The sequence below is a fragment of the Pipistrellus hanaki genome (genome assembly GCF_964339955.1).
Source record: "Pipistrellus hanaki genome assembly, chromosome: 4".
In the NCBI taxonomy this organism is placed as follows: Eukaryota; Metazoa; Chordata; class Mammalia; order Chiroptera; family Vespertilionidae; genus Pipistrellus; species Pipistrellus hanaki.
Window position 1 is genome coordinate 27279660 of NC_140506.1, and position 25541 is coordinate 27305200.

The 25541-nt window shown below is 38.0% G+C and overlaps 1 protein-coding gene across 3 annotated transcripts in view; it reads right to left on the reverse strand.

Annotated features, from left to right (window-relative positions):
* Nucleotides 1-25541, reverse strand: part of PDE4D (phosphodiesterase 4D) — a 1156670-nt gene that overhangs the window by 1010327 nt on the left and 120802 nt on the right. The window contains exon 3 of one of the 3 annotated variants that reach the window (XM_084880598.1): nucleotides 533-614. The exons of the other annotated variants lie outside the window; for them this stretch is intronic. The gene's annotated coding sequence lies outside the window, so the exon portion shown is untranslated. The remainder of the gene's footprint in view (nucleotides 1-532; nucleotides 615-25541) is intronic. 3 annotated transcript variants of the gene reach the window in all.

Here is a 25541-nt window from a genome sequence, read left to right on the forward strand (position 1 = left end):
CTCTGTATCTATTTTTGTTCATCAGTTTATGTTGTTCATTATATTTCACAATGAACCATTTTTATCATGGCTATTTTAAAATCTTTGTCAGATAAGTCTAATGTCTTTGCCATCTCAGTGTTGGTTGATGTCCAATAATTGCCTTTGACTTTCAGTTTGAGATCTTCCTGGTTCTTGGCATGTCAAGTGATGTTTTATTGAAATCTGTACATATTTATTATGATACAAGACTCAATATCTTATCTAAACCTTCTGTTTTAACCAGATATCTGATACTGTCCTGATGCTGCCCCACGATTGCCATGTGGAAGCAGAAACCCAAGTCCCCCACTCAGCATCCTAGTGGAATGGTCCTCACTTCTGTTGAGTGGAGGTAAGAATTTTGGGAGTCCACGCTTTGATCGTGACACGACCAGAGTATGCCAGAAGACACAGCAAAGTAATTTAGATTCAGATGACGCACCATCACACACTTCAAAACCAGTTAGAGACAAGTTAAAAGATCTTGCCTGGGAAATATTAACCTACCCACCTTATTCACCAGACCTTGCTCCTTCAGATTACCACTTGTTCTGTTCCATGGCGCACACACTTTCTGAGCAGAACTTCAAAACCTACAAAGAAGTGGAAAATTGGGTTTCTGAATGGTTTGCCTCAAAACAAGAAAAGTTCTATTGGGACGGTATCCACAAATTACCTAAAAGATGGGGGAAAGGTGTAGCTAACAATGGACAGTACTTTGAATAAAGCACTTTTGATGTTTCTCTTGAAATTATCGTGTTTTCTTTGATTACAAAATCTGTCATTATTAACCAGTACACCTGGTATCCCCGTTTTCCCCTCCCCTGGATCAAGGCTGTAGCCAGATTAAGAAGTTTGCTGCCCCCCCAACCCAATGCCTTTGCACATGTGGTTCCCACTGCTTGAATTGCCTTCTCCCTCTTCCCTTTGTAATTCCACCTGGCAAACTCCTATTCACTCTTAAAAAAACAAGTTGAATAATTCTTTTCATTTCCCTAATAAACATAGATCCTATCCCTTTTGGCCCTTTTTCTATCATCTCTATCTTCCCTCCACTAAGCTGTAAGTTTCTTAAGCTCAGGGACATGTATTATTCATCTTTATAGCCTTAGTGCTATTGGAAAAGGTGGACCTTGAACTCTAAGAAACTTGAAATCAAACTTTAGCTTTGTCGTTTTCAACTGTGTGACCTTGAATAGTTTACTTTATATCTTGTCAACTAATTGGGCTGATAATAGATTATAGTTTGCAGAGATGTTGATCCTGTCAACCTCGAGTTACATGGGTGACACAGGGAGCCAAAAAAGGCCTTAAGCTAATAGCCTATGATTAATCTTAAATGCCCTTAAAATATATGTATCATTTCTGTGTGTAATAAGACCAGAGAAGGCTAAACACTAAATTACTTACTGGCTGGTTTATGTATATGAAATCACTGATAATAATACCTAATTCAGAAGACTATTAAAGGGCTCAAGTAGCACAAAGTCTGGGATGTGGTTGGTACTTAGTAAATGTTAATTCTGTTTATCCTCTTTTCATTTTTCTCTCTATAAAGCCTTTTTCCACTTGTTTTTCCTATGCTCTTCCTTTTTCCCTCCTGTACATTCTTCAATCGTTTCCACTTCTACTTCCTCTTTTTCTATTTCATTTACTTTTCTTTATGCAAACCATCACTTCCTTGTATCCTCACTCTATCCTCATTCAAACTCAAGAAAACACATTTCAAAATCTGGCTTTCCTTTACTAATTCTGCATGCATACTAACATTGCACCACCACCACTAAACAAAGCAACTTTGAATATTGAAAAATATTTATCCAGCATTTTCCAAATAAAAAATTCTATGAGAGGGAGGAGGATGTATTTTCAAGGAGAACATGTCTTATACAGTTTTTAACAAAACCAAAACTCAGAAAAGAAAAGCAAAAGAAAGGAGAAGTAATAGAAAGAGTAAGAACAAGAGATTGTGTTACAGTAGAAATAACATTGCTTCAAACAATATTTTCAATATATGAAACAAAGAAGTCATTATCATTCTTGGAGTAAAGAAACTAAATTGATTAAAATTCATGTGGTATAACAGTGAATCTCTTAAAAGAATGAGAGAGAAATCTAAAAAACATATATTACCTTAGATGAGTTATAATAAACATTAGTTTTAGGAACTAGTCACCCAAGATGATTCAGGGGGAAATAGTCTATGCATGTAGGCTCAACTTTAATATTAAAGTTTGAATTAAGATACAATATGCATGCTGAGAAACACTTGCATTATGCTACATTCGATCTCCACTTCACTGATGGAGATTGAAGACCTCCATTAGCATATTATAGGTTGGAAATCCTATAATTTTTTCAGTTTGGTCTAATATGAAGCTTCTAAAGCTTCAGTAGTAGTGGAATCATTATTTTTTCTTAAAGTAGTATCTCATTTTAAAAACTTATGAACTCTGGATTAGAAACCAAATGTTGCCAATCATTACCAAAAATGTACTATTTTTAATTAATTCATTACTGAATTGTTATAGAATGTACAATATGTGCCAAGCACATATGGATATTGTGGTATCAACGAGAGAGAAAAAAATAAAAAAAACAAACAAAAAAAATCCCTGCCCTTCTGGAGCTCATATACTAGTGGGTTAGAGGAAGATAATACACTTAATAAATCACTAAATTGTATGTTAGATTATAAGGTATCTAGCATTGTTGACCCTTAACCAATGAGGTGCTAACCCACTGCACAATTGAAAACCCACATATAATTTTTAGTCCCCCAAACGTAACTACCAATAGCCTGGCTACTGTTGACTAGAAGCCTTACCAATCACACAAACAATTGATTTAACACATTTTGTAGAAATATCATAGTCTGTATTCTTACAATAAAGTAAGCTAGAGAAAAGAAAATGTTATTAAGATAATAATAAGGAAGAAAAAATTAATTTATAATATCTATTGAAAAAAATTCACATACAAGTGGACCCTGGGTTGTTCAAACCTGGTTTGTTCAAGGTTCAACTATACTGGAGAGAATAAATAGTGCAGCAACATTATGATTACACTTTTAAATAAGAGAGTTAGGGTAGGCCTCAAAGGAAGGGTGACCTTTGTACAAAATCCTGAAGGAAATGGAAGAATGAGTCAAGTGAAGATCTTAAAGGGAAAACTATCCCAGGTGAACTTACAGCCAGTAAAAAATGCCCTATAATGGTAATATGTCTGACATGTCCTAAGATCAGTGACAAGGCTGGCACAGCCGGATAGATTAAGAGTCTAGGTAGTAGAATATGAGGTCAAGGAAGTATTGCAGGGCCAGATTAAGTACGATGTTATGGACTGAATTGTGTTACATCAAAATTCACATATTGAAGCCCTCCCTAACCTCCAATACCTCGTAATGTGACTACATGTGGACATAGTGCCTTTAAAGGAGTAATTAAGTTAAACCTGGGTCATATTAACTTAATCAGCATAGGCTCTAGTCTATATAATAAAAGCCTAATTGAGCATTATGGCAGAATGACCAAAACGATCGGTCACTATAATGCACACTGACCACCAGGGGGCAGATGCTCAATGCAGGAGCTGCTCTGTGGTAGTGCACTCCCACAGGGGAAGCACCACTCAGCCAGAAGCTGGGCTCATGGCTGGCGAATGTAGTGGCAGTAGTCTGAGCCTCTCCATAGATGTGCAAAGGAGCAGTGAGCCAAGCAGTAAGGAATGAGCAGGAAGGCAGTAAGGAATGAGGGATCCAGATTGTGAAAGGGATGTCCGCTTGCTGTCTTAGGCCCAATCCTCAGGGGGAGCAGGCCTAAGCCTGCAAGTAGACATCCCCTGAGGGGTCCCAGACTGCAAGAGGGCGCAGGCCAGGCTGAGGGACCTCCCCCCGCCCACCCCTTCCCAGTGCACGATTTTCATGCACCAGGCCTCTAGTCTAATATAACTGGTGTCATTATAAGAAAAGGAGTATGGGACACAGAGAGAGTGACAACCATGTGAGGACACAGTGAGGAGGTCTACATCTACAAACCATGAAGAGATGCCTCAGAGGAAGGCAAACCTGCCAACATTCTTGATCTAGCCTCTAGAATATCTGTGATTTTAGTCACACGGTCCAAAGTATTTTGTTATGACAGCCCATCCCTCCTAACTTCACAACAAGAACAAGCCAAATTTGTTCCACAACTATGTTTGCTTGTTTGTTTATTTCAATCCCCAGAGAACTGAGGGTAGAACAAATGTTAAATTAACTAAATTCCAGAAAAGAAGAAATCCTTCCTCTTAAAGAACAAACAGCCCATGGCTGCTTTTTATCCCCAGTTTAAGGAGAAGAGCACATCTGCTATTGACAGGGTAAGGAGAAAGCCAAACTTGTAAAAATGTGAAACACTACATGTGGGCGGTGTATGGATTAGATCCTACAAAACCTCACTCACAGAGGGAGGCCACAGGGACACCCAGGCCTTTCCGGAGAGTAAGGCAGGGCTGCTCTAAAGGCTGGAGACACGAAAAGACAGCTGAGAAACAACCCACTCCTCCATTATCCTTTATTATGTCCCTGTTCTCCTTTCAATAGCTATGAAATCTGTAGTGATATCACCTCTCATTCCTGGTACCGGTCATTTTTGTGTTTTCTTTTATTTCCTGCTCCATCCTGACTAGCGGTTTATCAGTCCCAGCAATTTTCACCTGGTGTGCCGCAAGAATTTTTAAAGCATGTGATACCTGATTATTTAGTCAGGGACACTGATCTCTTTTCCCTTAAATTACCAACACAATAGCCACCTGGTACGAATAAATGAAAATTATATTCAATACCTAGTTTTTGTCAGGTTGGCAAAAATATATATAATTTTTGGGATGCTTACTAATTACTAATTTTAGTAATTAGTTTATATGCGCCATGAGATGAAAAAAGTTGAAAATTGCTGATCAATGCTGTTAATCTTCTCAAAGAATCAATTTTCATCGATTTCCCCATTGTTTTCCTGTCTTCTATGCTCTTGATTTCTGCTTTGATCTTTATTACTTCCTTTCTTCTGCTTACTTAGGGTTTCAATTTCTCTTTTCTATTTTCTAAAGGTAGAAGCTGGGGTCACTGATTTGAGACCTTTCTCCTTTTCTAAGATGGGCATCTAGTGCTATAAATATTTTCCTAATTACTGCTTCATGAGCATGCAGCAAATGCTGTATATACACTTTCATTTCATTCAAAATACTTCCTACTTTCCCTTCACATTTATTCTTTGACCAATATGTAATATTTTCTTATGGCTATCTCAACAAATTACCACAAACTGGGTGGCTTAAAACAAACCAATTTTATTTTTTCATAGTTCTGGAAGCCAAGAGTTCAAAATTAGGGTGCTGGCAGAGCTACGCTTTCTCTGAAAGCTCTAAGGGAGATTGCATTCCTCGAATCTTTCAGCTTCTGGTGGCTCCATGTGTTATTTGATGTGTGGCTCTCTAACTCCAGTCTCTCCCTCTGTCTTCACATGGCCTTCTCCTCTGTGTCTGTGTGTTCTCCTCTCTTCTTCTCCTTTCTCCTTCCTCCTCCTCCTCCTCCTCCTCCTCCTCCTCCTCCTCCTCCTCCTCCTCCTCCTCCTCTTCCTCCTCCTCCTCCTCCTCCTCTTGCTCCTCTTGCTCCTCCTCCTCCTCCTCCTTCTCCTTCTTCTCCTCCTCCTCTTCTTCTTCTCTTCTTCTACAAGGACACCATTGTTTCAGTTCAGGACCTCCACCTGGATAATCCAAGATTACCTCATCTTGAGATCCTTAACTTAATTGCTTTTGCAAAGACCCTTTTCCCACAAAAGGTCACATTCGGAGGTTCTAGAAATTAAGACATGGGTATAGCACTTTGGAAGCCACAGATCAACCCACCGCACATGGGTTATTGAGAAGTATGCTATCTAGTGTCCAGATGGTTGAAGACTTTCCCAATACCTTTCTGTTGTTGATTTTTTTATTTCATTTCACTGTGTTTAGAGAACATAATCTGCAATATTTTTAAATGTAGTGAGACTTACTTTTATGGCCCAAATTATAATTTATATTGGTAAGTGTTCTGTGAGCATTTGAAAAGAACATATATTCTATTGTTTTGGGATGGAGTGCTCTAAAAAAAACACCAATAGGTCAAGCTAATTGATTTGCTTTTCAAGTCTTCTAAGTCTTTATTGATTTTCTGTCTACTTATTCTATCAACTAACAAGAGAGGGGTAATGACATTTCTGACTATAATTACTAGTAGTATGTACTACAATATATTACTATCTTTTTTGACATTTTCTACATATTATGCCCATAGGTTCACTGATATCTACACAGGTGGATTCTCCCTAACATATTCTTCCTCTTTTAAATTAGGAGTCATCTGCCAATATTTTGTCCTTAGTTCTAGGTATTTTTCCCAAAATGTTGGCTGATACATAGGAGATATCCAATTGCAAAAATGTCAACTTCAGGTTTTTATTCATACTTTGAAAATCAAAATATGTTTTTTTCTTATGTTAAAAATTATGTTTATGTCCTTGGTTTCATGAGCTGTCTGCTCCTGACCTTTTGACATAATTCTTCATGGAATCAATGCTGCTTACAAAGTTTTGTAAGAGGTATTAAATGTTCTATTAAAAAGTTCTGTGTCTTAAATATTTAATAGAAGTGAGATACCAGCAAATTCAAGAAGCAGATTATACTAATTACCATCGCTAAGAGTTACACATCATGAACTCAAATTTCTCTTTATGAGGTTTAATGTAGCTTAACGCTTTACCTCATGGGAATTACAATATGGAAAGAAGATATAAAAGACTTGGGTTGATTGGTTTGTATCACAGCAGGGTCTGCAAAATGTGCCAGGTCTCCCAGGGTGGCCACACTGTTTGAATGATTTACCTCTGGGCTGTTGTTGGATTTGAGGGAGGCAAATGAAGGTCCATGAGCAACCATCTGCAGAAAAGGAAAAGGCAGGCCAGGACTGCATGAATTTCACATGCACCCAGCCAAGCTTACTACTGACAATAGAAATATCTGTCTCAGAGTCAGATAGTTCTGAGAAACCAACTGAATGAATACAGTGTAGTCACATCTCAACATTAAAATACACAGTATCATCTATAGTGGTTAGCACAATGAATAAAAGGGTAAGATCAGAGCTAACAAATCAATATGATAAGACCAAAATTTGTCTTAGGAGATAAATTTCTGTTATAATTGTCATACAAAAGAGCGACATTTTAAAAAAAAATATTCCAGTTTGAGAACATGATCATTATTTCTATGTCTATTCAGTATTTACTCAGGGTCAGGTGGTATGAATTATTAATCTGACTATTATTTGATCTTAAAGAAACTGAAAATTAGTTGATGATAAAATGCATAGTAATGAAAGACAAGATAGCCAGTATTTATGCTTTTATATCATCTCTCAATAACAGTGTTATCATCTGGACAAGAAGGCCTTGAGATAATCAGCTTCCTAAGGGTGAGAACCCCCAAGGAGTTGTACTTTTTTTTTTTTTTAAATATATTTTATTGATTTTTTACAGAGAGGAAGGGAGAGAGATAGAGAGCTAGAAATGTCGATGAGAGAGAAACATCGACCAGCTGCCTCTTGCACACCCCCTATCGGGTATGTGCTCACAACCAACGTACACGCCCCTGACCAGAATCTAACCTAGGACCTTTCAGTCCACAGACTGATGCTCTACAGCTGAGCCAAACCGGTTTTGGCAGGAGTTGTACTTTTAAGGACACATTCTTTAGTCACCGAACTGCTCCCTAAAACAGTTTATGTGTGTAGGCCTTAACTTTAATATTAAAGTTTGAGTTAAGATACAAATGTGGTATATGAGAAATAAGTGTGTGATTTGCTGTTAGCTGAAGGTGCACAATGACTGGTGGTTTTCTTTGGCATGGGCTGTGTCATAAAAGGAGGCCTTAGAGGCATTTCTCCAGCACAGCTTAAGGCAAAAAGACACCCACCCCATCTGTGTCACTGATCTTGCATTTGCTGAGAGTGACTGATGCAAACACTTTCTTCTGGGTCCAGACCAGACAGTTCCAAAACAGACAATTATTAGGAACCCAGAGTCATGAGAATCTGTAACCCTTCACTCACTTTTCCTCCTCACATGTAAAGCATGACATTTTTGCAATTGGTAAGAATTTATCCTCTTGTTAGAAGCCTTCTTAACTGACATACTCCTAATAGGTAGTTGGAAAATTTAATCAATAAATATATTAAAGTCAAGAATCTTGCCAAAACCGGTTTGGCTCAGTGAATAGAGCGTCGGTCTGTGGACTGAAAGGTCCTGAGTTTGATTCCGGTCAAGGGCATGTACCTTGGTTGTGGGCACATCTCCAGTAGGGGGTGTGAAAGTGGCAGCTGATCGATGTTTCTCTCTCATCAATGTTTCTAACTCTCTATCCCTCTCTCTTCCTCTCTGTAAAAAATCAATAAAAAATATATTTAAAGTCAAGAATCTTTAAAAATAATACTTTAAACCTTTTTAGAGACACTTAAGTGCACGTAGTTTGTGATTCTTTTGCTGTAGGGTCAAGACCTTTGCTTTATGTGCCAGTCTGCTAATTATATTTCCACATCATACATAAAGCATAGCCATTAAGCATCATAGATGACTTCCAGTTTCATTTCCTTATAATAAACTAGAGGCCTGGTGTATGAAATTTGGGCACTGGAGGGGGGAGGGGTCCCTCAGTTTGGCCTGTGCTTTTGTAGTCTGGGACCCCTCAGGAGATGTCCCCTGATGGCTGTGGCCCGATCCTCTCACAATCTGGGCTCCCTCTCACAATCTGGGATCCCTCATTCCTTACCGCCCCCTGCTTGCTGCTTCTTACCTCTTGGCTCGCTGCTCCTTAGCTCTGCCAGAGGCGGGAGAGGCTCCCGCCACCACAGTTGTGCTCACCCGCTGTGAGCTGGCTTCGAGGTGAGCAGTGCTCTCCCTGTGGGAGCACAGTGACCACCAGGGGGCATCTCCTGTGTTGAGCATCTGCCCCCTGGTGGTCAATGCACATCATAGTAAACAGTCATTCTGGTCTTTCTGCCGTAATGGTTGTTTAGGCTTTTATTATATAGACTAGTGGCCCATTGCAGGAAGATTTCTACTGAGGTCGCTACCCTGCCTGCTTTCCTCCCTTCTCCCCTTCCTGCTTACTTCTCTGCAGCTTTGCTCCCTTCTGCAGGCTTGGCTTCTTTCTATGCTGTATTGATATGCAAATTAACCACCATATTGGTTGGGTTAATTTGCATCATCGCCCTGATTGACTGGTGGGCGTGGCTTGTGTAGCGGAGTGATGATTAATTTCCATATTACTCTATTATTAGGTTAGATTGAAAAAATTAAAAACACTTGATAAACAATCTAAACTAAGAATCTATCTATAATTCTTAGTCATTTACTTTTTTCCCAAAGTTTTATGATTGGCTCAGGCATGCCTACATCAATTTTTTTAGCAAACGGACTAGCATCCTATTTTAGTTTTCATATAAGCAGTTTTCTTTACTTGTCTATATTATAAATTTACTTAATAATTAATTATATCATAAAATATCAATCACAATGGTCATCAACAGATTTGGGAGTCAGTAAACAGACACTACCACAAGAGGGAACTGAAGCACACAGGTGTACAAAAGAACAGCCTTCTAGAATGTCACAGGCATTAGAGTGTAGACTTTACGGACGAAATGGAGAGCATCAGTTAACTCACTTCTTAGCTGAGTAAGAGGGATTCTGCTATTACTTCTTAAGCTTGTGACTTTTTGTAAAGGCCTACTCATTTAGGAAAGAAAGTCATAAATAAGAGCCTGTCAAAAGTTCCCTCCTACAACTAGAAAATTACCATAGTCGATATAGACAAATATACAGAGAAAGAAACAATCAATTCTGTCTAATGAATAAGGAAATTAAATTTCAGGAAAATGGAAAAATGGAGGCAAAGGAGGAGCAGCAGAGGAAGACATCTATCCCACTGTTTCGTTTGAAGAAAAGCTGATGTGAACTCAACCCTATTTGTGAAAACGAAGAGCTATTACCTGTCTCCCAGTTCACTTCCACACAAGTTCCTAGGGTGACGTGGTGCCTACAATTTCCCAATGTCATCAATGGTGGGTGGCAATCAAAATGACCTTGTGTGTTCCTTTCTGGTCTATTTGTACAAACTTTGACAAATGAAGGCCAGCATACCACATGACTGGCTTTGCATGTTTATGCAACTGTTTAAATGCCATCACCAGGTTCCAAGATTTGAAAAGCATTTGAAACGTCTCATAGCACATGTAAAAGTAACAGTGATTTCAGCATCTCTGACCAAATATAGAGCTTTGAAGAAAAAGCTGGTGTCATGAAGACACGTTGGTTGAACAACTTCATGTAAACAGGATGCTCACTTAGTACTGCACTTGCTCCCTCCCTTCCCCATGAGTTCAGACCTGGCTACAAACAATCTGAGTCACAGCAATCCAGAAAACATGATTATCCTCAAAAGTGTCATAAGAAACTATTTAAGAACTTGTAGAATTAGTCTGTTTCCTTAGTGACAGAGGAGATTAACACACACCCTGGAAGAACTGAAAGACGCTATACATATGAAATGGAATAAGCAATGGTAGATATTTAAGATATATTTTCCAAAGAAATAACATTCTCAAAGGCTATTTATGACAACAATGAATCCAAGTCATAGCTTTTTCTTCTTATACTTGATCTCCATAGACTTTCACATTCCAAAGATATATAGATACTTGTTCCATAAAATAAAACATAATAAATTACCAGCTAGGGTAAGATGTGTGTCATAACACCAGCAAATGATATCTTTGTAGAAACCATAACAAAATCTTTTGAGGTCACTAAATGATTTTAGTTTTGAAACTCCAGTCCATTACACTGACTACCATTACAGCTAATTAAGCATGGAGTGTTTGCCCTCATTTTTACTCATATATTTCATGGACCATTTACTGTCAGCTATAAAATCATTTGAAAGGTAATTGTGTTTACAGCTGAGAAAAATAAGAAGCCTCCTACGCAATCTCAGAATTTTGACAGCATCTTGTAGGTAAAAATAAACTTAAATTGAATGTGAATTTGGGGTAAAAAGTGACTTTTTTTTAAAACAAATGCCTTTAAAAAAAATAAGTGAACAGAGTAGCTTGCTAATGTTCATCTTTTTCCCGCTTATTAAGAAAAAGCATAGGCACAGAGCAATGAGAACTTCAATATACCAGAAGTCTTCATACTTCAAAAATAATATCAAGGGCTAAATGTGAGTTCAATACCACACTAGTTCTCTTTAGATTCAGACACACAACACAGCTATAAAAACTGTGACAGCATGAATTAGTGAGGCTGACAACATGAAGAAACAGAACACCTGTCTCATAGAAATGCCCTCTACAAGATGTTTCATTTTTTTAAAAAATGTAAAACTTAATTACATCCCAAAACTCTTCAATGCCCACTGTGCATTCAAAGCTCTGTTCTAGACACCACAAAGGGATACAAAGATGATAAAACCTAACGTTATGGCCTCCATGAACTTATTAAGGTCTTGAGGAAAGAAAAATACGTAAATAACTTTAGTACAAAGCAGAGTATAAGAAGGGCTGCAAACAAACAAAATGCACCTGGGGTACACATCTCACCTAGCTGACAGTGGGCTGAGGAGCCCTGAGAATGAACCCCACCCACCCTGTGGAAGAGGCATCCCCTTCAGGCCTCAGAGCACCAAGGGCCAGCCTCTAGCACACAACCTCACAATCCTCATACATGTGCCTCCCCCGCTGTGGGAGCGCTTCAAAGACAAGAACTAAAATTCTTCTTTATCCTGTGCTTCCAGCATCTAGTTTAGTATTTAGTACAGAAGAGGCAATCAATACATGTAGAATAGAAAAACAAAGTCCCTCAATCTGGAATGAGGCACTATTCCTCTCCCCACTTTTCTCTACACACACCAGGCACATTCCTGAATATAAAAATCCTAACCAGCTCAAAAGCCACTTCTTCCTTAAAGCAATATCTACTCTTGCCTCATGTTACCACCCTAGGCAGAAGTTTTTTTTAATCTTTTCCCTGAATTTTTCTATTAATTATATCCTTCAAATATTTCAAATAATTGAATTCCTAAGTCAATTGTTGTTTATAGTCCACATTTGACAGCCCCTCTCACTATTTTGTGTGATTATTGTTAATTGTCTACCGTTGCTTTTGCCTTCAGCATGCTAAGGGCTATCCATTTGTTAGTTTAATAAAATATTGTTTAGCATCAATATTTATCCTGGAGCTAACTAAAATTTTGATTCAATGAATTACTATGTTTCTTTTCTTTTTTATCCTCATCCAAGGCTATATTTATTGATTTTTTTTCTTTTTTTCTTTTTTTAGAGAGAGAGAAAATGGAAGGAAGAGACAGAGAGAAACATTAATGTGAGAGATAAACATTGATTGGATGCCTCTTTATGCATGCCAACCTGGATTGAACCCACAAACCTAGCTGTGTGCCCTGATTGGGAACTGAACCCACAACCATTTTGGTGTATGGAAAATGCTCCAACCATCTGAGCCACCTGGCCAGGGCTGAAATTATATTTTTTGAAAAAATTCAGATATTTCAGGGGTCTTCTTAATCTCTCAGCCTTTTGTTTGCTCTAATCCAGTGCTATGTTTACTAAAGGCGGTTGCATACAGGGTTGCTCTGACACTAACTACTCCATCTAATTTTCCCCCTTCAAATCTCCTAACATTATTTTCTTCTGATTCCATCTCCCCCGACCCCTGAATAACATCACAGATGACATACATTAATGACCCTTCATCCATGTCTTATTTAACATGAAATACTTCACGAAAGAGGTTAAATGATCATTTACCCCAAATGGTGGGTAGCTTCTATCTTTGACCTCCAAAACTCTGATGCACATTTTTTTAGTTTATCCAACCTAAACTAATCTCCAGTAGAAAATGCCTGAATTAAAAATGCAAATGTGCTTTCCCCCCTCCAAAAGTTTCATGCTCTTTATTTGGTCCATCATATCTCTATACATAGCAAAATAAAACAACATATAAATTAAGAGTGCATTAAATGCACAGCTTTTAGCACATTGCTAGGCACCTAGGAAGAATGAGACTAAAAACAGTTAATTAATAAAACATGCAAAAAATTCTAATTATAATATATCATCTATGTAACTGGGTATTTTTTCACTGACAAATCTCATATAGTCAGAGAACTCAAAACTCAACACTCAAAAAATTTCATTTTATAAACTTTAAGAGTCATGCTGAGCAGTTTATAGCTGGTATTTTATGTGCTTTCATTTTGAAGTTTCTCTTTTATAATGAATCATTTATATTTTCTCGAGAGAACAGAAAACATTAGGTTAAGGCTGACACACCCCCACTTGCAATCACATGTCAAATCAGTTTTATTATCGGCACTATGACCGTAATTGCAACAGAAACATTGAAGATCATAGTGAGATGGTTGTTTCGCTGGAGCTTTTCATAACCACCAGATTATGCCATGTATAATACTATAATGTACCTTGTATTTCTGAGAATTAATTCTACAGAATCATCTTATAGATAGCTAGTTTTCATAATAAACTAAAGCTGCTGATTCACCTAAGAGAAACCAGAGAAGGAATGTGTATAATTATATTTGAATCAACAGCTGCTGTACTCACTGAAATTGTCCCCCTGTCTCACATTAAAGACATCATCACGATGTTTCTGCAACTAAACGAAGGTTGCTCTAAATGCCGATAATCTAAGAATCAGTCATCTTACTTTCCTGTCTTTCCCCAGAGTGGTCTAAAAGAAAATGTTTCAGAAAACATTCATAATGTTAAAATTTATCAGTTGCTAAAAACACTGCAAGCCCTGAGTAGCTTTCTAAAATTCCTTGAAGAACCAAAGAAACATAACAGAATCCAAGGTCCAGCATAAATGCATTAAATGTGTTGACAAGAGCTCAAAATAAGCATGACATTTTGCCCTAACTGGTAAAAAATAGAAAATTCTAGCATAAATTTCAGACAATTTGAGTGATCCTAAAATTTATTATAATCTGTCACCATCTGTCTCTTCTAATTTTTCCATTCCTAACTTCTGTTCTGTTTTCCTCATCACAGCCCCAAAGTGAAGAGCCTCTTTTGAAGGTTATCAGTTCTTTCCCAACCCCTGTAGGGAAGACTTCCCTACTGCTAAAATAGCAATAAAAAATAATTCTTCCCTACCAATTATGGAGATAGTTATAGAATCTCCTTTGGACCATCCTCTGACTGAATGTTTAAAGCTCAACTAAAAATGCAAATTAACAGCAGACAATATAGCAATTATGGCTATAGCATGACAAGAGAAAAAGCCAGTTTCTCCAAAAATGCAAATTTTTGAAACTGTAATCAAATTGGTAATTACTTCCATTTTATAGAAAACTTGATGGCCTGGAAAAGAACCATGAAATCCCAACTAAAATAATGTCACATTAGGATTACCAGTCTGATCCCAAAAATACGTCAGGTTAGAGACTGTACAAATATGGCAGTACATCTTTTAATTTAATGTCACTGAGTTGACTTTTCCTGAATTGTTAGATCAGGTTAGTTAAAGTATCAAAGTTGGTTAAAGTCTGAGCTCTTCTGGGAAAGATGAAGGCTATTTGGTATAGTAGTTAAATGACAAGGAAAAAACATGTCTCTAGATATGTTTAGAGATGCTTGCTGATTCACAGGCATTGATATTTGCCCATCTCATATGAGTGAGTAGGAGTTATATCTACTACTGGCTTTAGTAAAATTTATGCATTCATACAGAATATATGCTTATTTCATATGGCCAGACATTTCATATGATAGTGGCCAATGGTGTGTGCAGGGTGGGAAAAAAAGTGAAGTTAAAATGATAGATAGAAGAGAATAACAGAAGGCACAAGATACCAAGGAGGAAATCATACAAGAAGCAGATGATTATAAATCAGGACAGACTGGAGATTGATTCATATTCTGAAGATCTCACGGAGACAAAATATATGAGGAAGGAAAACAACTTTTGATTGGTAAAAATTAAGAAATGACACCCAAATAAGAAATGACAGTGAATGAATGGGGAATTATTAATGGTTTCTCAAAATAGAATAATCCATATTTTAAAAAATCTATATATTCACATAAAATCTATACTAATAAAAGGGTAATATGATAATTAGATCAGGAGACCTTCCCGATGTCCTTTCAGACAAAGCCATGGTGGCAGGGCCCAGGCAGAGGCGGTTAGAGGCAATCAGGCCAGGAGGGGAGGGCAGTTGGTGGTGGTCAGGTCAGTGGGGGTGGGGGGGGACAGTTGGGGGTAAGCAAGCTGGTAAGGGGGGCAGTTGAAGGCAAGCAGGCCAGCAGTGGGGGAGGGGAGTTGGTGGCAAGCAGGCTGGCAGAGGGGAACAGTTGGGGGTGAGCAGGATGGCAGGTGGAAGTGATCAGGTGAGGGGGGGGCAGTTGGGGGCAAGCAGGCTGATGAGGGGGGCAGTTAGGGGTGATCAGACCAGAAGGGGGGCAGTTTGGGGCAAGCATGCCAGCAGGGAGAATGGTTAGGGGCAATCAGGCAGGCAAGCAGGTGAGCGGTTAGGAGCCAGCAGTCCTGGATTGTGAGAGGGATGTCTGACTGCCAGTTTAGGCCTGTTTAGGCCTGATCACCTGAGGGGTCCCAGATTGGAGAGGATTCAGGCCAGGCTGAGAGACAATCCCCCCTCCCCATGCACAAATTTCATGCACGAGGCCACAAGTAGATATATAATAACTAATAAGAGTGTATATATATATATGTGTGTGTGTGTTATATATATATATATATATATATATATATATATATATATATATATATATATATATGTGTGTGTGTGTGTGTGTGTGTGTGTGTGTGTGTGTGTGTGTGTGGCTAATATGCTTAGTGTCGGTCCAGGTAATGATGTCATGTAGCAACACTGCTTCCTCTCTCTAGTGACATCTAGCCTCCTTGCAGTTTCTTCAGCCCAGGAACATGACTTGCTTTATAGCCAGGTGCAAACATTTCACACATTAACCGAATGTCTGTGAAGTGCTTTCCTATGCCTCATGTTATTTGATCCTCATAGAAGTCCTGGAGTAGGTAGATAAGAGACTAAATGGAATCCTATTTTCTCTTCATTTGTTGGAAAACAGAAATTTAGAAAGCTTAGAAATTTGACCTGACTGAAAAGAAATAAGAAATGGAGTAGCTTGAAAATGACTTCAGGTTTTCTCACTGTGCAGAATATAGTCAAACACTGCTGCAGTTAAATATTTTACCCTTTGTTCTCCCTGAGTGATCTACAATAATAATATGCTTCATGTTGATATTTGCTGCTGTGTTGCTGACAATTACCTGAGAGAGAAGTTGAGATGCTTCACTGGGCTGGAAAAAGTTTAGCTACATCAGAAAGCAGGTCTAATTAGCAAATTTATTCTTTTCTTTTTTTAAATATATTTTATTGATTTTTTTTTTTTACAGAGAGGAAGGGAGAGGGATAGAGAGCTAGAAACATGGATGAGAGAGAATCATCAACCAGCTGCCTTCTGCACAACCCCACCGGGGATGTGCCCGCAACCAAAGTATATGCCCCTGACCGGAATCAAACCTGGAACCCTTCAGTCCGCAGGCCAACGCTCTATCCACTGAGCCAAACCGGTTCCGGCAGCAAATTTATTCTTATCTATAAAAGGCTAAGTTGACTCATGCATGCATGATACATATAGAGAAAGTTCTTCCTGGTGCCAATTGCATGAGTGTGTTTCGATCTATCATTGTTGATAGTAAATTTGGTTGACATTTCTATTATAGAGAAAGGGCAAATAGCACTATTAATTCTAATTAATTTCCTTTCAATGTGCACAAATCTGTACACTGGGCCACTAGTAGTTACATAAAGCAAAGACATAATGGTTTTTTAAAATGACTTTTTCCCAAAAGTATTCTTTTTGTTTTTCTTTTCTTTTTTTAAGTACAGACCAATAATACAAATAGGCAAATAGTAAGAGCTGTAACAGAAGAAAAGAGGCCTGAATATTTTCTGAAGAACAAAATGTTCTGCACTGTCTACAAGGGATATGAGGAGGCATCAGAAACTGTTAGGATCCTGTTGCTAGGTTTCCCATTGGTCCAAAGAACAGCATCTTTAACAAGCAATGACCTGGGCACTGACTCGACATCTTGACATGACCACAAACCATCTTGACATTGCTAACCTCCATTAGAGAATGATAAGACTGGTTCCAATCTTGAATATTTTCAGGGAAGTGGAAAACAACTTAGCCATCTGCCTCCCCTTAGCTGTAGGTTTACAGAGATGCTGTTCCAAAAATAAAAGCTAACTATATGCCACAGCTTAAAAATTAAACTACTAATGATATCTACTCCTCAGGTGATGCACATGTAAGATTCTTTTTGCCCTAAGAGTTCTTTGCACAAAATAATCAGTGTTTTAATACTGTTTGACTGCATTAAAAATGTACTTCTCCAAATTAAAAATTAAAAACATAACTAAAAAGTAAATGCTTAAATGTGAAAAATATCTGTCACAATATGATAGACAAGAATAAAATCCTTAGGAAAGAAAGAGATAAAGTTAACCAAGAAGAAAACCTAAAACCATACAGACAAAGGCATAAAAGATAGTTTTTAAAAAATATCAACCTCAATAGTCACTTATAAAATGCAATATTATTCCACTTATAAAAATAAAAATTATAATATATAAGTCTGGTAAGTGAACAATAAAACAAGCATATTTATATATCTCTACTGATAGAATACAATGAAAAGCAATATTGGAAAAACTTTTGACCTGGCAGTTTCACAGCTGGGAATATATTCTAAGTCAATAAGCTAAAATGAGGTTAAAATGCATCACAGATGTTCCCTAGAAATTTGTATATAAGAAAATGCCCAACAATAAAAAAAACTTAAGTAAATTATGATAAGCTCATATTATACAGACATATTATACAGAGTATTTAGTTATAGGAAAATGTTTATGATACATTGCTAAGTAGAAAAGCAAGAGTCAACATTTTATATTATGATGTCAAACTACTAGTATGTGTATGTATTTATGCCCATACCCACACATACACATAGAAAACTATGTGCTTAAGTAACTATAAAAACACATATTATTTTAGTGGGGAAAATATGACTAAGAAATAAAATTTTCAATATTTTGTTTCTTTTATAATATTATGCATCAATAACTACCATTTTGGACTTAATTAAGTTTACAATACCTAAGGATTATGAGAATTCTGAAAGTGCCTACACAGGGCTAAGTAAAGCCTATCTTCACTAAATGTAAATTAGCCACTTAAACAAAATTGAAAGCCAAACATTTTCAGGATATTAAATAACTTTTCTACTGAGACGTATTTGATATACTAAATACAAATCATTCTCTTGTACTTAGCTTTGCCAAGAATTTATATTAATTAGCTTATAAACCTTAAAACAATGCAGTATACAGTACTGTATATTTTGGAAATAGTTAGTTTTCCTGATAAGAAAAATAAAAGGAATTTATATACTTATAAATGAGCATGATCAAAGAGAAATATGCAATGGCAGGAGAAAAGATCCCCCAAATCATCAGTACACTATATATTTGAAATAGCATAATACATATTTCTTACTGAGTCAGAAGGACTCTACAGTTTTTCCAAACAAATCTAAATTTAGTCAACATTTAATTCTATCAAACATTCTTAATTTTTTTCCCAAGAGTTATGAAGGCTACTTCTCAAAATTATAGCTTTTAGATTTAATTACAAAGAAAATTATATGCAAAATATTTTATTTTTAAAATGTGGAGTATGCCTAATTAGATGAATAGATCCTATTCCCCTGACTCAACAAGATATATTCAAAGGATCGTATTGTCAATGGATTGACTAGTATTATTTCCCAATAAAAGTGGAAAGGCTTTAACTTCTCTCATTTCTATGACTAGCTTCCTTACCATGTTGTCATTGGAATATATGAATAATTCTAAAATGTCTCTTCTTTAATATGACATGGTCCAAATTAAAAACAGGTTCTTGTTTTGCAATATATGTTGAAGAACTCTAAAGATTCCTGATGATTTGGGGGTTCTGTTCTCCTGTTATTGTGTATTTCTATTTTGTCATGCTCATTTATAAGTATACTAGAGGCCTAGTGCACAGATCTGTGCACTTGTGGGTCCCTCAGCCTGGCCTGTGCCTTCTTGCAATCCGTGACCCCTTGTGGGATGTCGGATAGCCAGTTTTGGCCCAATCCCTGTAGGCCTAATCCAGACAGGAGGAGGTCAATCCCTGCAGGCCTGATCTAGACAGAAGAGACAGAAGAGAGCCCAATCCTGTGTGATGAGCTTCTGTCCACTGGTGGCAGTGCACATCATAGAGATCGGTCCACCAGTCGATTGGTTGCTTGGGCTTTTATATTAATCTATACTAATAAAAGGGTAATATGCTAATTAGACTGGATAGACTGGCCATCTTCCAGACATCCAACTTCCTTCCAAACAAATCATGGTGGTGGGGACTAAGGCAGAGGCAGTTAGGGGTGATCAGGTCAGCAGGGGAGGCAATTGGGGGTGAAATCAGGCTGGCAGGGGAGGGCAGTTGGGTGCAAGAACAGGCCGGCAGAGGAGGGCAGTTAGGGGAGATCAAGCAGGCAAGTAGAGGCAGTTAGGGGCAATCAGGAAGGCAGAGAGGTTAGGGGCAATCAGGCTGGCAGGGTGACAAGATAGGGGGTGATCAGGCTAGCAGGGGGGCAAGGTAGGGACAATCAGGCCAGCAAGTAGAGGGGTTAGGGGCAATCAGGAAGGCAGGCAGGCAAGTGGTTAGGAGCCAGTCATCCCAGATTGTGAGAGGGATGTCTGACTGACAGTGGAATCGGGCCTAAACCAGCAGTTGGAAATCCCCCGGGGGGTCCCAGATTTGAGGGGGTGCAAGCCAGGCTGAGGAACCCCCTCTTTATATACAAATAAATAAAGAGGTAATATGAAAATTGTCTGGGACAACATAACATCACGACCACTCAGAAGGAGGCTGCGCATGCAAGGAAGGGACTGTATGTGCAGTGAGGCAAGCCATGGATGGTGCAGGCCCACAGAGAACAGGGCCTGCCTGCTGCCACCACGGCAAACAGGTCTGCAGAGAACAGGGCCTGCCAGTCACCATGAGCCAGCAGTCCCACCTCTACATGTGAGCTGCGAGAAAACACCTTTTCTGACCGCTCATTGGCTAAGCTCCCTGTATGCCACTCTCAGTGTTCCTGGTCACTTGGGTAATAAGAATCCAAGAAAGTGACCTAGGGTTTTTCCATCTCATTCCTGGAGGAAAAAATGAAGGTCTGCTGATGGAGGGGCTAAGAAATGTCATATCCTTCCCTAACCAGTTTGGTTCAATGGATAGAGCCTTGACCTGCCAACTGCAGGGTCAGGGTTTGATTCTGATCAAGGGCATGTACCTAGGTTGTAGGCTCCTCCCTGGCCAGGGCCCAGGTCAGGGCTCATGCAGAAGGCAACTAATCGAAGAGTCCCTCTCACATTGATGCTTCTCTGTCTTTCCCTCTCTCTTCTACGCTCCCTAAAAATCAATTGAAAAATATCCTCAGGTGAGGATAAAAAAAAAAAAAGAAAAGAAAAAAAGAAATGTCATATCCTATGAAACAGATATCTTGAAAATGCCTAAAGAAGGTTTTCTTTTTCTTTTCTATTTTTTTTTTTTTGTGGTGAAGGGACTGGAGTCCACATTGATGAAAACATCTTGGCAGCTGTGATGGCCAGCAGTGGCAGCAGCAGTGGGGTGATGAGAGTGGCACCTTCTCCTGATCAGCCTGATCACTACCTGCAGAGGGAGACCAGACTGTGGCTTAGGCCCACATTTCATGGGGAGCAGGCCTAAGCCATCAGTAGGACATCCCCTAAAGGGTCCTGGATTGGAAATGGTGTAGGTCAGGCCAAGGGACCCCTGCCCCCCATGCATGAATTTCGTGCACCAGGCTTCTAGTATATAGATAAGTTCTTTTTATTTTTTTAATCAGGAAAACTGATGAACTATTTCTTAAGCTATTCCTATTAAAGAGTAATTATAAATAAGCATTGACTATCAGCTTATTTATAATACCTTTTTTTAAAGTATTAAACAGAGATAAATGGAATACCCACATCCATTTATATTGTGGAACTTTAGGACAATATATTTATCTGACTACTTGTGAAATGTAATAAGAATCAAATCCAAATAGAATCCTCCAAAATAAGGAAGAAAAATTAATGAGGTATATATTTTGAAGGATCACTAAAATTATAAAATATGACTAATTAAATAATTGACTCAACCTCCTTTCTAAGGTAATTTCCAACTTTGGAAATGTAACTCAAAGACAGATTTTTTTAAAGACCATTTAAATAATTTTTCCCAAAATTTTTGATGGTTAGAAATATTGTAGTTTTCAGAACTTTAACTTATCACATTTTTCTACTTAGTTTTCATTCTCTGATGCTACTTGCATTTCCTTTTTTTTTTTTTTTTAATATTCATCACCCTATACAACCTATATTTTCTAATATTATTGTAAATATAATTTAAAATCTTCACTTCCAATTGTTCACTGCAAGTATTTATAAATATAATTGAATTTGTACTGACTTAGAAACTGAGACCTTGCTCATCTCACTTATTAAGTCGTCACTTTTATTGAAATCATTTATTATGATTACTTATGCACATGTTCATGTCACCTATGAATAAAGGCCACTTCTTCATTTGCAAACTATCCCTTTCAGTTCTTTTTCCTGCATAATTTCCAGCAAAATACAGAATGAAGGTGTGACAAAAGATATTATTGCCTTGCTCGAACCTTTAAATATAATGTTATCTATAGGGTTCCACTTTTTTTTTTTTTTTTAAGATAGCATTTACCAAATATTTCTGTAGACGATACTATGTTGGGTTAGGGGTAAATGCTGTCCTGTGCAATATTGAATGTTTGATCCCTACCTACTATATGGCAATAGCACCCTTCCCCTAGTTATCATAACCAAAAATATCTCTGGACATTTGCCCTGTGATCAAAATTACCCCCATTTGAGAACCACTGAATTAAAATGAGGCAGAGCCCTAGCTGGTTTCTCAGTGTATAGAGCTTCGGCCTGCAGAGTGAAGGGTCCTGGGTTTGATTCTGGTCAAGGACACATGCCAGGGTTGCAGGGACAATCTCCAACAGGGAGTATGCAGGAGGCATCCAATCAATGATTCTCATCTTTGATGTTTCTATCTCTCTCTCCCTCTTCCTGCCTCTCTGAAATCAATAAAAATATTTTTAAAACATTTTCTTAAATATATTTAATTGATTTTTTATAGAGGAAGGGAGAGGGATAGAGAGCTAGAAACATTGATGAGAGAGAAACATCGACCAGCTGCCTCCTGCACACCCCCAACTGGGGATGTGCCCACAACCAATGTACATGCCCTTGACCAGAATCGAACCTGGGACCTTTTAGTCCACAGACCGACGCTCTATCCACTGAGCCAAACTGGTTTCGGCATAAAAAAATTTTTTTTTTAAATAAAGAAAACTACAGTGTGGTGAACTAGGAATCACTGGAGAGTTTTCTAAGAGTCACAATGAATAGAACCGGTTAACGTAGATGGGGGAAAGTAGTACAAAACTTAAAATGTGGTGAAAGAAAAATAAGCAGCTGGAAGTACATTCGGGTCAAACATGCTACAATTTTGAACACTGTCTTGATTTTATCACCAAAGTGGTGTTTTTAACTACTCAATCTTCTAAGGAATTATTTTTCATGAGATTGTACTTCCAATTGCATAATAAACACAGGATTCCAATTGATGAAATGTACTTTATAATATAATCAATGATACAATTCTATAACCAAATGTCAGTAGGCTTACCTTCATATAAAAAGCCAAAGCATTTTTATTTACAAGAGAGAATTTCAATTCCAAGTCACTTTTGCAGGAAATGCCAATAATGAGATTTTTATTGTGGAAAAGTTAACACAATATAGTTTCAATGCATGCTTAGTTTGTCTCATCCAAAGAAGAAACACCTTCAAGATGTTCATGCATGAAGCCCACTTCAATTGTAAATGACTCACATTATGGCTGTGATTAACAGACTGGCAGTGCATTCAGCTGTAGAGTAGGATTTTTAGCTAGTTCAAATGTGCATTCAAAATAATGTACTCCCAGAGAACCAAGTACTTTTTGTAACTGTATTTCAGAGAATACTTCCACTTGAGGAAAAACTATGAAATCTTTATTTGGCCATGGTTTATATGTAGTTTGACAATTTTGTTTTTTACCTTTCTTCAAATCAATAAACATCTTCCAGTAAAACAAAAGCAGATTATGGGCAAAATCAAATTAACTGATCAGGTAAAGAAAATGCATTAAATGTCTTGTTTTTCCTTAATGACTCCTGTTTATGACTAACTGCCTACTATCCAAGTAACATAAATGTGTTTTTCTAAAAGATCAGAATTTTCTTCACCATTTAAAAGAAGAAAAATCTTTCTACTTTTTCCAAAATGGGATGTAAACACATTCCTAAAGCAATTTCAAGTAAATGTATTACATCTCTAAAATTTGTTTTTTTCTTAATACATAACTGAAAATTACACAAGAGAATACTTAAAATAAATCATAACCATGGAATAAGAATTACTACATGTGGATATATAGTTAGGTGACTATTTCAAAAATGCAATTGCACACTCAAATAGATAGATATTCACTATCTTCCTCCATTTTCCCTCCCACCCACTTCAAGTCCTCAACTTTTTCCTGTGTACTCTATGTCAATTTTGGCTACATGTTATTTTTTTCTCTACTAAGAACAATTTGTTGACTGGTTCCATTTTTCTAACACACAGTTCAATTATGTTTCTTGTTAATATGTCTCACAGTGAGGACAGTTTGTGCAGATGATGTGTACCTTTGCAAGTAATGACACAAAGGAAATGCTTGCTCTGTAGTTGTATCATCTATCAGAATAAGTAAAAATTTATCAAATAAATGAAAACCATTTGAACTATATTACAGTGGATTCAAATGCAATGCAATTCTGTTACATTTTAATAGCCATCATTGAGTTTTTAGGTCTTTATTTTACTTTATTCATTTGAAGGATACTTACATTAAAGAAGGAAAGGCAGGAAGAAAATTATATTAAATACTAGAGGCCTGATGCATGAAAATCATGCAAGAGTAGGCCTTCCTTCCCCCAGCTGCAAATACCAGCTTCCCTCTGACACATGGTACCCGGGCTTCCCTCCAGCTGGTGTGGCTCAGTGGCTGAGCATTGACCCAGGAACCAAGAAGTCACCAATTTCGTCAGGGCGCATGCCTGGGTTGTGTGTTTGATCCCCAGTGTGCATGTAAGGGGGGAGGCAGGGTGCACAGGAGGCAGATTGATGTGTCTCTTTCATCGATGTTTCTATTTCTCTATTCCTCTCTCTCTAAAAAGCAATAAAAACATAGTTTAAAAAAACAGACAACCAATTCCATAATCTAGAATAAATAGATTAAACTTTTAGATTAATTTTTAATCGAATTTATTATGGTGACATTTATATATATAAAATCCTAAGCGACCATTATGACCAAATGACCAGAATTACCAGAACAACCGGTTGACCAGTCTCTATGACACACACTTACCACCAGGGGGGCAGATGCTCGATGCAGGAGCTGCCCCCTGGTGGCCAGTGCGCTCCTATCGGGGGCTCGCCACTCAGCCAAAAGCCCTGAACTAGGCTCACAGCTGGCGAGCACAGCAGCAGTGGCAGGAGCCTCTCCCACTTCAGTGGCAGTGCTAAGGATGTCAAACTGCTGGCTTAGGATATCCCCCTAGGGCTCCCAGATTATTGAGAGGGCTCAGGCTGGGCTGAGCCCCACCCCACCCCCCCAGAGTGAACAAATTTTGTGCACCAGGCCTCTAGTACAATGATAAACAGGAGTGACATAAACGCCTGCCCTCAAATGGGGCTATAGTCTAGCAAGGAAGACAGATAAATCAGCCAAAACATGTAAGAACACATGGGGGAAATACCACGACTAGTCTATAGCAGGAGTTAGGGAAGTGTTCCAAGGCATTCTGCCAACAGCAGAGAATGGTCTTGGCATCTTTGATTCATGGGAGGGAGCACAAGGAAAGACAAAGCTGAGGAACTGCACAGCGGAATGTTCCAGGAGGGAACAACATGAACAAGACACACATGTGGAATAAAAATACAGCACAGGAAAGCCAAGAATGGAGGCCTCACCAGCAGAGTGCCAATCAATCCATGAGAGGCAGGCATTTTGACAACCCTCTTGAATCACCTTAACACCCAAAGTTTGTGTCATTTTAAGGAAAAGAAAATTGCAGCATACATGTGTTTGTTAATATTTTCTCTGAATAAAAGTTCCTCCTGAGACATTT